The following is an 11785-nucleotide window of genomic DNA, read 5'->3' as shown; positions in this document are numbered from 1 at the left end:
GTCCTATGGTGTTTTTGTTTCCTGTTAATCTTTGGTTTTGTTCTTAAGGATTGCACTTTAAAATTAATTCTTTGTCATATCTTGTCATGAATTCAACATTTGTGACGCATTGAGATTTTGTGCTAAACCTATTTGCTTTTTACCTTTTATTACAAAGATTTACAAAAAAGAAAAGTATTGGCACCTTAAAATTTTCTAAGTTAATCTTGTACTTTAGATACATTTTTATAGTCATTTATTTATTTATTTATTTATTTATTTATTTAATTAAATTGTTGTTATTGCAAGTATTACATATGTCCCTTTTTCACCCTTTGACCTTTTAAGCTGGCACCCACCCCCTTTTCCAGGCCTTCACTATTCTAGTCTGTGTCCATGGGTTATGGATATACACATTCAAGTTCTTTTATTGGTCTCTTCTCACCCACCCACTCTCCCCCACCATCCCTCTTAGATTGGACAGTTTGTTCCTTGCTTCCATTTTTCTGGATCTATTTTGTTCATTAGTTTATTTTGTTAATTAGATTCCACATATGAGTGTAATACATATCTTTCTCTGACTGGGTTATTTCACTTAGCATAATGTTCTCCCATCCCTCATGCTGTCTCAAAGAATAAGAGACCCTTCTTTTTTTTACTGCTGCATAGTATTTCCAGTTAGTGTCCCAATTAGATTGGAGGAGTGACTTCCCTGGAGGCAGGGGTACTTTTGTCCACCATACTTAATTTAAATTAGCTAAGGAAAATATTCTGGCATTTCCCCATAAGAAATTATGGGCTCTCTTTGCTTGAATTATTTGTGCAGAAAAGGGAAAGCAGTTTCTAATGAAGTCAATATCCCATCCATGTTTATTGACTTAATCATAAGTCCAAATATTTGAGTCTTATTTCAGAAGATGGGAATTCAGATGGCTTCTAAAGTAAGGCCTATATTGTATAAGAAAGCAATTAAGTAAGGAGGACATAGAAATAATATGAACAGAAACTAAAACACAGAGGTTAATCTACAGAGCAAATCGTGAATCTGTTGCAAAGATTTCTAAAGCTTTTGCTGGAATGAAAGCATTAGATTAGTTAGAACATCTCTGGCAATATCAGATGCTGAGGAAAATTTTCTAATATTTCCCCTATGAAGTCTGTATGCTATACATACAAATAGCCTTAAAAATAAACTTTCAAGACAGTTAACTGTAAAGATATCCATAGTTGAATATTGTGGTTTTCATTGAAACACAATTTTGTTTTTTCCTAAGATTATCCTCACATTTAAGGAGATTGGTAAGTCAGTTTTAGTTTGGCTTGGTTATTCACATAAACACAAGAGTGCTAGTAAGCCGAAACCAGTTTGGCTCGGTAGATAGAGGGTCAACCTGTGGACTGAAAGGACCCAGGTTCAATTCCAGTACCTTGGTTGTGGCACATCCCCAGTAGAGGGTATGCAAGAGGCAGCTGGTCGATGATTCTCTCCCATCGACATTTCTAATTCTCTATTCCTCTCTCTTCCTCTCTGTAAAAAATCAATAAAATATATATTTTAAAAGAGTAGTAATCAAATTGATTGCACAAGTTTTTTCAATTTGGTTGGCTAGAATATCATTCACAAGGAATTCTTAGGTTGAGCTCTAGTGAATAGTCAGGCCCTCAAGACACAGAAACCAAGGCCACAGTTACCATCACACTGTGCCTGGACTACCTATATGTTTGAGTCAGGTCCTTGAGGCACCAAAGGTGTCTTGAGGTTCCTTTCTTATCAGCTATATAAAAAATGTATCCTTCATTTCATCCCTGGAAAGATTGTTATAACCCCATGACTAAACAAGATATCAGGTCATTTTTTCAATTGGCTTTGAGAGTCCATCTCACTTCCTCAAAGCTTTCTAGCAACATCCAGAATCCAATGTCTTGATGGATTTTTGCAAAGAAATGCATTGTCATATCTCTGTTATATATATACTAGAGGACCAGTGCATGAAAATTCATACAGTGGATGGGGGAGTCATATCCCCCAAGAGTGCCCAGCAATCAGGGAAAAGAAATAACAACCCATCACATCTCTGCTGCTGCCACTGCTGGCAGCACAAGCCTTGTCCGGCCCTGGTTACCTAAGCCTCTGACGGCCCTGGGTGGCCAGGCAGCCAACATCTGAGCTTCCCTGCGCCTCGGGCATCAGCTGGGCAGCCACCATCCAAGACTTGCCTGTGCCTCAGGCCAGCCCTGGGAAGCTGGGGCTGAGGGAGCTAGCAGAATTCAGAGGCAGGCATGAGGGACTGGGTACTGACATCTTGTGGCTATGAGTGCTGCCATTTTAAAGGCATGGTCATCAATTAACATATTCCTTACTTATTGGTTGTTAACATGCCCATTGTTTTTATAACTAGAGGCCTAGTGCATGAAATTTATTTATTGGGGATGGGAAGGGGAGGTTTCACTAAGCCAAGCCTTTCACAGTCCAGGAGTCCTCAGAGAATGTCTGATTGTGGCTGTGGAGGCGGGACACTGCACTTGCCTGGTGGTCAATGCATATCATAGCAACTTGTTATTCTCCAGTTAAAAAATTTGCATATTTCCCTTTTATTATATAGGACTACAGGCCCAATGCATGAAATTCATGCACAGAGGTGTATGTTTCACAGCCCAACCTGCACCATCTCCAATCTGGGACCCCTCAAGTGATGTCCAACTGCCAGTGCAGGACTGCTGGTTCCCACCATTTGCCTGCATGCCTGCCTGATTGCCCCTAACCACTTCAACCTGAGTCGTGCCTAACTGCTCCCCTGCCAACCTGATTACCCCTAACTGCCCTCCTGTGCAGGTCTGGTCCCCCTAACTACCCTGCGCTGCTAGGCCTAATCCCCCCCTACTGCCCTCTCTTGATGGCCTAGTCCCTCCCAACTGCCCTCCCCTGATGGCCTGATCCTCCAAGAGTGCCCTCCCCTGATGGCCATCTTGTGGTGACCATCTTCTGTTCACATGTGGGTAGTCATCTTTGACCACATTGGGGCAGCCATCTTGTGTGTTAGAGTGATGGTCAATTGGAATATTACCTCTTTATTATATAGAACTAGAGGCTCAGTGCATGAAAATTCTCACAGTCTGGGAGCCCTTAGGTGCAGGAGGTGATCTGGCAATCAGGGAAAGGTGCCACCCTATCATACCTCTGCTGCTGCCACTGCTGGCAGCACAAGTCTCAGTTGGCCCTGGTTACCTGAGCCTTAAGTGGCCTGAATGGGTAGGCAGATGAATCCGAGGTTTGCCTGCACCTCAGGCCAGCCCTGGCAGCTGAGGGGACTGGGGGACTCCAGAGGCAGGCAGGAGGAGCAGCCAGGCCCACCTATGGTTGGGCTTGGCCTTATCAAGCACCTGCTGCACTGATGGGGCAGAAGGGACTGGACACTGCCATTGTGTGACTATGGGTACTGCCATCTTTGCAATGGTGTGAGGGTCAATTAACATAGTATTCCTTCTTTAGTAGATAGGATTAGAGGCCAGATGCATGAAATTAATGCATGGTGGGGGGTGTCCCTCAGTCCAGCCTGCACCCTCTCCAATCCTGGACCTTTTGGGGGATGTCCGACTGACAGGATCAGGCCTAAACTGGCAGTCAGACATCTCTCACATTCCAGGATTGCTGGCTCCTAATGGCTCGCCCGTCTGCCTCCCTGCCTGATTGCCTCTAAACACCAGTGCCTGCCAACTTGATCACCCCCTTATCACTATCCTGCCGAACTGATTGACTCCTGACTGCTCCCCTGCCATCCGTGGCCCCCAACTGCCCTCCCCTGCCAGCCATCTTGTAGCAGCTATCTTGTGACAATGTGAGGGTGGCCATCTTGTGAGGGCATGAGGGCACTGAGCAAAGGCCACCTAGGCTTTTGTTAGTATAGATGTATAAACTGTGTGTGTGTACATGTGCCTTTTTTTTTTTTTTTTTTTTTTTTTTTTTTTTTTCTGTGCATTACCACATGAGTATTATTACTGATTTAACAAATTTAACTGACTAGGCAAGTTGTTAAATACAGAATCTACAAATGAGGGTCGACTATTTGTATGAATTAATGTGTTCAAGTTTAATTGAATTGACAGAAAAAAATATTTATTGTTAACATTGAAACATGGTTGTCCCTCCTTTGGAAACCTGTTTAAAACTGCTGTTTGAGCCCTAACTGGTTTTGCTCAGTGGATAGAGCATTGGCCTTCAGACTCAAGGGTCTCAGGTTCAATTCCGGCCAAGGGGTGTACCTTGGTTTTGGGCACATCCTCAAAAAGGGTGTGCAGGAAGCAGCTAATCAATGTTTCTCATTGATGTTGCTAACTCTACCCTGCTCCTTTTCTCTCTGTAAAAAATCAATAAAAAATATTTTTTAAAAAAATTGCTGTTTGAACTCTATTATTTTTAGATAGTCTCTTATTCTGTAAAATATAACTTTGTTTTTTAGTTTGAATAATAGAAAAGATAATCTTAACTGACTGGCCTTGCAAGCTAACCATCTAAAGTAGCTGGCTGATACACTGATACTGATAATAATTCCCATATTCTCATGCTCAAATAAACTCACAAAAATTCTTTTCCGATTTGAATGTTTTTGAAAGATGAAACAGGGCTGGAGACCAGGAAGGGACAGTGCTTAAGGCACTCAGCTCACGCCGATTAGTGGTTTCATGTAAGGCACATGATTAGAGACCTAGGGACTTAGAAATCTGGGGCTTAAGGTATTTGGCAGGTGTTGATTGGTGTTTCAATGTACAGTCCATTTAAGGTGCCTTAGTAGGTGCTCAGCAATATCTATTCTGCAGATACAATTTACGTCATACTCCCTCCAGTTGGGTGAAGGGAGGATCTATCAGTTTTTATGATAGCAGTAGTGATTATTTTCTATGACTATCCTTTTTTTTTTTTTTCATTGTAAAGTTTATTTTAGTTTTATGTGTCCCTCCCAGAATAGAGGCCCAGGATGCAGGGAATCCTGTTTACAAATATGTCTAGTGCCACATGGCCTCAGGGTGGGGCAAAGGCCGTTCCTTGGAGCTCTCAGGATGGGCATGGGGAGGTGACCACCTCCGTATCTTAGTGACAGGGGACAAATTCCTCTCCTGTGTCCCCATCTCCTCTGTGAAATGGTACTTCTGGGCCCCTAGATGAGGAAGCCCAGGGCTTTATGTCAAAGGCACCGGGTGTACTGGCCGCAATGGCCAATGGACCAGGAAGTAGCCATAGGTCAGGTTGTAGGGTGACAGGAAGCTGTCCCCATGTGCCAGAGTCCTCGGGTCCCATGGGGCTATGAAACTTTGGCAGTCAAGGTCGGGGGCTGGAAGTCCAGAGCAGCTGGGAGAACCTGGAGAGCTTCAGGAAGCCACCATCTCAACCTCCAGGGTGCCCCAGGCCAGCCCATCCCAAGTGGCTGAGTGGGGGCAGTGTGCACCGCAGGGTAAAGGTCAGGCCATGGGATGCTTGGGGGTGATGAGGGGGAGATTCAGTATTGGCAGTAAGTGGGCCAGAATTGGTGTAGGGCCCCTGGGGGAAATGGGCCCCAAGGTGAGGGGTGAGGGGTAAGGAGTGGGGCAATCGGGGAAAGCCAGTGAAGGGCCTGCTGAGGGGCCTGCTGACGGCTCAGCATGTGGCGTCAGGCCGCAGGTGATGTAGGGCTCCAGGCAGGCAGCGAAGGCCATGACATGCGCCACCATGCTCTACTCCTGCACCCAGTGCACCAGGTGCGCCTACGGGCCATGCGCGAACACCGCCACATCCTCGCCAGCATGGATCTTGCTCCAAAGGGCACGCCGCCTGCTGCTTGTAGTTGGCGTTGCTTGTCTGGCTTTCATGAACATCTGACCGGAAGCCCCCGCTGATCGCGAAGCCAGGGCCATTGCCATAAAGGATAGAGGTGTAGGCCTTGCCATCTGCTGCCTTCTCAGGAGCCAGCCCGAAAATGGAGGTGCCACGCAGAGGATAGCCTCTGAAAGTGAAGACGTGAGAGTGGTCGGCGGTGACAAGGGTCAGTGTGTGTTTCTCGCTGGTGAGCTGGCTGGTGCTGTGAACGGCGTCATCAAAACTGACGGTCTCGGTCAGTGCCAAGTAGGCTTTTCCCTCATGATGACCAGGGCAGATGCGACCCCTCTCCACGAAGAGATAGAAGCCCCAGGGGTTCCTGCTCAGCAGACGCAAGGCGGCCTCTGTCATCTCCTTCAGGCTCGGGTCCTGCTTGCTGTCTCGTTGGACCTCATAGCTCATGTCCCCTGGCTCAAAGAGGCCCATGAGGTGTGTTTCAGAGGGGTCCTGGGATGCTTGGAAGAGCGCTGTTCGGCTCCACACGTACTGGGCGCCCTCGTGCTTAGCCAGCCACTCCTGAACCAGGTTCCGCATGTCCGCCCTGGTTCCTTGCTGTGAGGCGTCACCAGGGTACTCAGGGTCTGGGGTGCCCTTGGGAAACATGTACTTGCGGCCTCCACCCAGGATCACATCAATGTCCATGTTGGAGATGAGCTGCATGGAAATGTCCTGACAGCGTCCTTCAACGCCTGGGCAGGCATGTGTGCGTCCGAGTACCAGTTGCAGTTCACTGTGTGCGCGTAGGTGCCGGCTGGCATGGCATGCTGCACTCTCGTTGAGGTCACCACCCCCACTGACTTCCCTGCTTTCTAGGCCGGGTTCATCACGGAGATGACCTCGTTGCCATGTGTGGTGTTGCACTGGTTATACCGGGCTGTGGCACTCACACCAATGGTCCAGAAGTTGGTCTTGACACCAAACAGGAAGGCTGTAGCTGTGCCTGCACTGTCTGGTACAAGTCTATCCACATTGTATATCTTGGTCAGAGCCATGTATGGGAACTTGTCCATGGCCAGGGGGGTCTCAGGTCCCAGTTTGCCACTCATCTGCCCCTTTAGGATTTGAGTTGCTGTCACTGCGGACACCCCAATCCCATCCCTCAGGAAGAAAATGAGGTTCCTGGCAGCACTTTGCATGGGCTGCAGCTTCTTGGTGGCGTCCAGAGCCTGGGCTGCCTGGTGGTTTCAGAAGGCTGGGTCTTCCTCCTCAGCTAGGATGACTTTGTGGGACCACTGTATTCCCAGGCCCAGGAGCAGCAGCAGCTGGACCACGTTGGCTTCCTGCATGCCTGTGGGATGGTGGGCCAGCGAAGGAGCTAGGACTGCAGAGGGGCTGGGTCCTGGTGAGGCAGGAACCTGAAGAAGGCTGAGCCACCAGGGCAGGAGCAGTACGGCAAGCTTTTAGGACTTGTGACTATTCCTTTTAATCACAATTGTATTTTGTTCAATCCAACTGTGGATGAAAAAGGGTCTCATGCTAACCTAACTCAAGAAAGGCCTGAATGACTGCTTTGAAAACTCAAGAGACCTAAACACAAAGGATGGTCTGAAAACTTGTAATTGGAAAGCAGTTTGGCCAAAACTGGTGTGGCTCAGTGTATAAAGCATAGTCTGCGGACTGAAGGGTCCCGGGTTCGATTCCGGTCAAGGGCATGTACGTTGGTTGCAGGCACATCCCCAGTAGGAGGTGTGCAGGAGGCAGCTAATCGATGTTTCTCTCTCATCTATGTTTCTAACTCTCTATCCCTCTACCTTCCTCTCTGTAAAAAATCAATAAAATATATATATATATATATATATATATATATATATATATATATATATATATAACAGTTTGTAGAGGTTTTCCACCTATTTTTATACATTATAATCAAAGGAGAAGATGTAAGTGGGTTATTAAAAATTCATTGGTGCTGAAACCAGTTTGGCTCAATAGATAGAGTGGGCTTGGGGACTGAAAGTTACCAGGTTCGATTTCGGTCAAGGGCATGTACCTTGGTTGCATCCCCAGTGGGGAGTGTGCAAGAGGCAACTGATCAGTCTCTCTCATCGATGTTTCTAACTCTCTATCTCTCTCTCTTCCTCTCTGTACAAAATCAATAAAATATATATTTTTTAAATAAAAAAATAAAATAAAAAATTCAGTGGCAATTAATTAGGGAAGTTGGAGAAAGCAAAAGGTGGGGTGAATGGAAACCTCTGGTAATGGATAAAGAGTAAAATAATAGACACATACTACTTTTACATAGGGGGGTAACAACAATTAACATAATAACAATAATTACAAAGGGTTTAATAGGAAGATACTTGGGTTTGAAGGGAAGGGGCTCCTAAAGACTAGTGTAAATTATCCTGGAATTGTTTTTGTTTTGTTTTTTCTTAATTTTTATTGATTTTCACAGAGAGGAAGGAGAGGAATAGAGAGCTAGAAACGTCCATGACAGCTGCCTTCTGCACCCCCCCACTGGGGATGTGCCCACAACCAATGTACATGCCCTTGACCAAAATCAAACCTGGAACCTTTCAGTCCGCAGACCAAAGCTCTATCCACTGAGCCAAACCGGTTTTGGCTATCCTAGAATTGTTAAAATGGAGGAGAGGTTAAAGAGAAAATGTGCCTTAGGCACAGCCTTATCTATCTTGGCAGTTTAAATAGAGCCTACTTAAATCAGAAAAGCCAGTAATCTTGGGTTTAATTACAAGGTGCTCCTCATAAACTGTGGAAAGCTACAGCAAAAGAAAAGAAGAGAAAAGAAAAAAAAAGAAAAGAAAAGAAAAAAAGAAAAGAAAAGAAAAGAAAAGAAAAGAAAAGAAAAAAGAGGCCTTTTCCTGTCCTTATAATGTCCCTAATATCTATGATATGGCATGGATAAGTCATGTAACCTTTATTGCATTTCCAAGATTTCCCATCTCTGAAAGCAAGTGACCTTTCTCTCTTTCTGTATAGTTTAGAGCATATACCCAGGGTTTCTCTGTTATTTGTTAACTACCAATTTTATTTGTCTTAATAAGGCAAAACTGTACTTAGGTTCGTTTTTAAATATTTTTAACAATACAAATGGTAGAGACCATGCCCTTTGATATATCTTTGGTTTGGGTCTTCTCATCCCTGTGAAAAGGAAAGTGGATTTCATTAAGCCAGGTTAGGGCATAATTAGGTATAATTACTTCAATTTCTTATATTGAGGCAGAATATAAGGGCAACAGTGTGGGGGTTGAGAAGCCTAGTAATCTGAATCTGTGCCAGTAACCAGTATCCTAATAATCATTTTTGTTAGCCTAAGATTAAATCACTGCCCCTTCCAGAGGCAATATCTGTTTTCTGAAATATAGTGGCAACCATACTTTGGTAAAAACTGCTGTTTGAATTTTTACCCTTCTAGTTTGTCTCTTGCACCTGATTAAACACTTAGCTTTCAGGTGGAGACCTGGAGGCTAAGGCAATTTTCACTTGTCTGAGACCAGACCCACAGGAGATTAATTCCCACTGACTCAGTAGCTTCAGGGACAGAAACTGTAGATAACCTTTAGAGACTAACCGCTGAGCTCTGCTACTGTGTTATTGGTTATCGCAAGATAGGGCCACATTCCAATGTCCAGTATGATGTGACTGGGAGCCAACCCTGCGGGCTGTCCCCAGTCTTTAGAATGTAGTCTTTAGGATTTAGGATTTAGAACAAAGGAAAATTCCTGTGGTTTGAACCTTTAAAAGGGACTGCCTACCCCTGAAACAGTGTGGTAGTGTGGAGACCACCTGCGTGTGGTGCTCTCACGTCTGTCCTGGCCAGCTATTTCAATAAATCTTTGCCTGCTTTTTAATCAATAATCAGCCTCTGGTGGTCTTATTCTGAACCCAGGATTCGACCCCACAACATTTTCCAAAATACTCCCAGTTTACAAGGGCCATAAACCAAGAATTTAACACCTGAGCCAAAAGGGAGGTCACTGGCACCACCCAGCCAGGTCTTTGGTTGTAATCTCACCTCTCCCATCCTGACCCACAGAGGGACTGTAAAGCCCTTGAAAAGTCCAGAATCCTGGTCCATATTTGGGGTCACTAAGAACAAAGGAGATAAATGGAAGAAACCCTCCACATTCTTACTCAGGTTTTAGAGAATGACTCCCCAGAATCACCATACTAGTATATCCACAAAGAAAGGGTTTTTTCCTGAATTTTCTGAGTACCTGCTGTGAGTTTTTTGGTTGCCAGGTAAATTCTGTGTGTAGGAGCACAGATTTTCCTCTGTCAGGGGCTGTAAACCCTTAGACAACAGGTAGTAAATGTAGATATGAGTTATCTACACTAGTAATAAGAGAGAAAGATGCAAATTGACCATACCTTCACGATGCCCACCAGCCAACAACCAGCATACACAGGCACCCAGCAGCTGGGGATGGGTCACTTCGATGCAGGCATTTTGCACCTCACCAGCTGATCCAGGCCTCTAGGCAGTGTGGGAAGGCAGAAAGGTGGCTTCAGGCCAGAGCAAAGGCTGTGCCAGCAGCACAATAGGAAGGCCTTTTCTGCAGGAATCTTCTTGCATCAGGCGTCTAGTCATATAATGAAGAGGTAATATGCAAATTGACCATCATTCCAACACATATGAATGCAGCCTCCAAGTGGACACAAGACAGCCACCACAGTAAGACCAACAGCAGAGGGCAGTTGTAGGTGATTAGGCCAGCAGGGGAGGGCAGTTAGGGGTGATCAGGCCTGCAGTGAAGGACAGGTAAGGATATCAGAATGGGTAGGGAGGTAAAATGGGGGGACAGAGGAAACTAGACCTGTAGGGGAGGACAGTTAGGGGCTACAAGACCTGCAGGGGAGGGAGGGCAGTTGGGAGCTACCAAGCCAGCAAGGGAGAGCAGGAGAGGACAGATGGGAGTGGTCAGGCCCAAAAAGAAGAGCAGTTATGGGTTATTGGGCTCATGGAGGAGGGTTGTTAGGGGGACCAGCCTGCAGGGGAGGGCTGGATGAGTGACTGAGCTGGCAGGGGAGGGAGGGCAGTTGGGAGCTACCAAGCCAGCAAGGGAGAGCAGGAGAGGACAGATGGGAGTGGTCAGGCCCAAAAAGAAGAGCAGTTATGGGTTATTGGGCTCATGGAGGAGGGTTGTTAGGGGGACCAGCCTGCAGGGGAGGGCTGGATGAGTGACTGAGCTGGCAGGGGAGAGCAGTTAGAGAAGGGCAGTTGGGGACTAACAGGCCTACTGGGAAGGGTAATTAAAGGCAACCAGGCCATCAGGGGAGGTCAATGGAGGGGCAACAAGCCCTACAAAGGAGGGCAGTTTGGGGCATCCAGGCTGGCAGGTGTGGGCAATTGGGGGCAACCAGGCCTACAGGGGAAGGCAGTTGGGGTGAACCAGGACTGCATAGCAGGACAGATGGGAGTAATCAGGCCTGAAGGGCGAGGGCAGTTGGGATGATTTGACCAGCTGAGGAGGGCAGTTGGGGGCAACCAGGCCTGCAGAGGAGAGTAGTTGGTGGAAAACAAGGCCTGCAGTGGAGGGCAGTTGCAGGGAACTAGGACTGCAGGCAGGGCAGTTGGGAGTAACTAGGCCAGAATGGGAAGGCAGTGGGAGTCAACTAAGTCAGCAGGTGAGGTTAATTAGGGGTGACCAGGCCATCAAGGGAGGACCTTGCTTTCAAAGGAGGGCAGTTGCAGGTAACCAAGCCTTTTGCAGAGGGCAGTTGAAGGTGACCAATCCTGTAGAGTAGGCAGTAAAGGTAAACCAGACCTGCAGGGGAGGGTAATCGAGGCAATCAGGAAAGCAGGGAAGAACAGTTAGGGGTGACCAGGCTGGTAAGAAAGGCAGTTATGGATGAACAGGCTGGCAGGGGAAGGTAGTTAGGGGTGAGCAGGACTGCCGGAGAGGGCAGTTGTGAGAGACCATGCAAATAAGGGAGGTTATTTGGGGATGACCATACCAGCAAGGAAGCACAGTTTGGGGTGACAAGGCT

General features: G+C 46.5%; 1 pseudogene; it reads right to left on the bottom strand.

Annotated features, from left to right (window-relative positions):
• Positions 1-5433: 5433 nt before the first annotated feature.
• Positions 5434-7219, bottom strand: LOC118712134 (annotated as a pseudogene).
• Between the last annotated feature and the right edge of the window lie 4566 nt (positions 7220-11785).

Source organism: Pipistrellus kuhlii, unplaced genomic scaffold, assembly GCF_014108245.1.
Source record: "Pipistrellus kuhlii isolate mPipKuh1 unplaced genomic scaffold, mPipKuh1.p scaffold_m20_p_83, whole genome shotgun sequence".
NCBI classification, from domain to species: domain Eukaryota; kingdom Metazoa; phylum Chordata; class Mammalia; order Chiroptera; family Vespertilionidae; genus Pipistrellus; species Pipistrellus kuhlii.
Note: the sequence above shows the minus strand (reverse complement) of the source record. Positions and strands in the feature narration are given on the sequence as shown.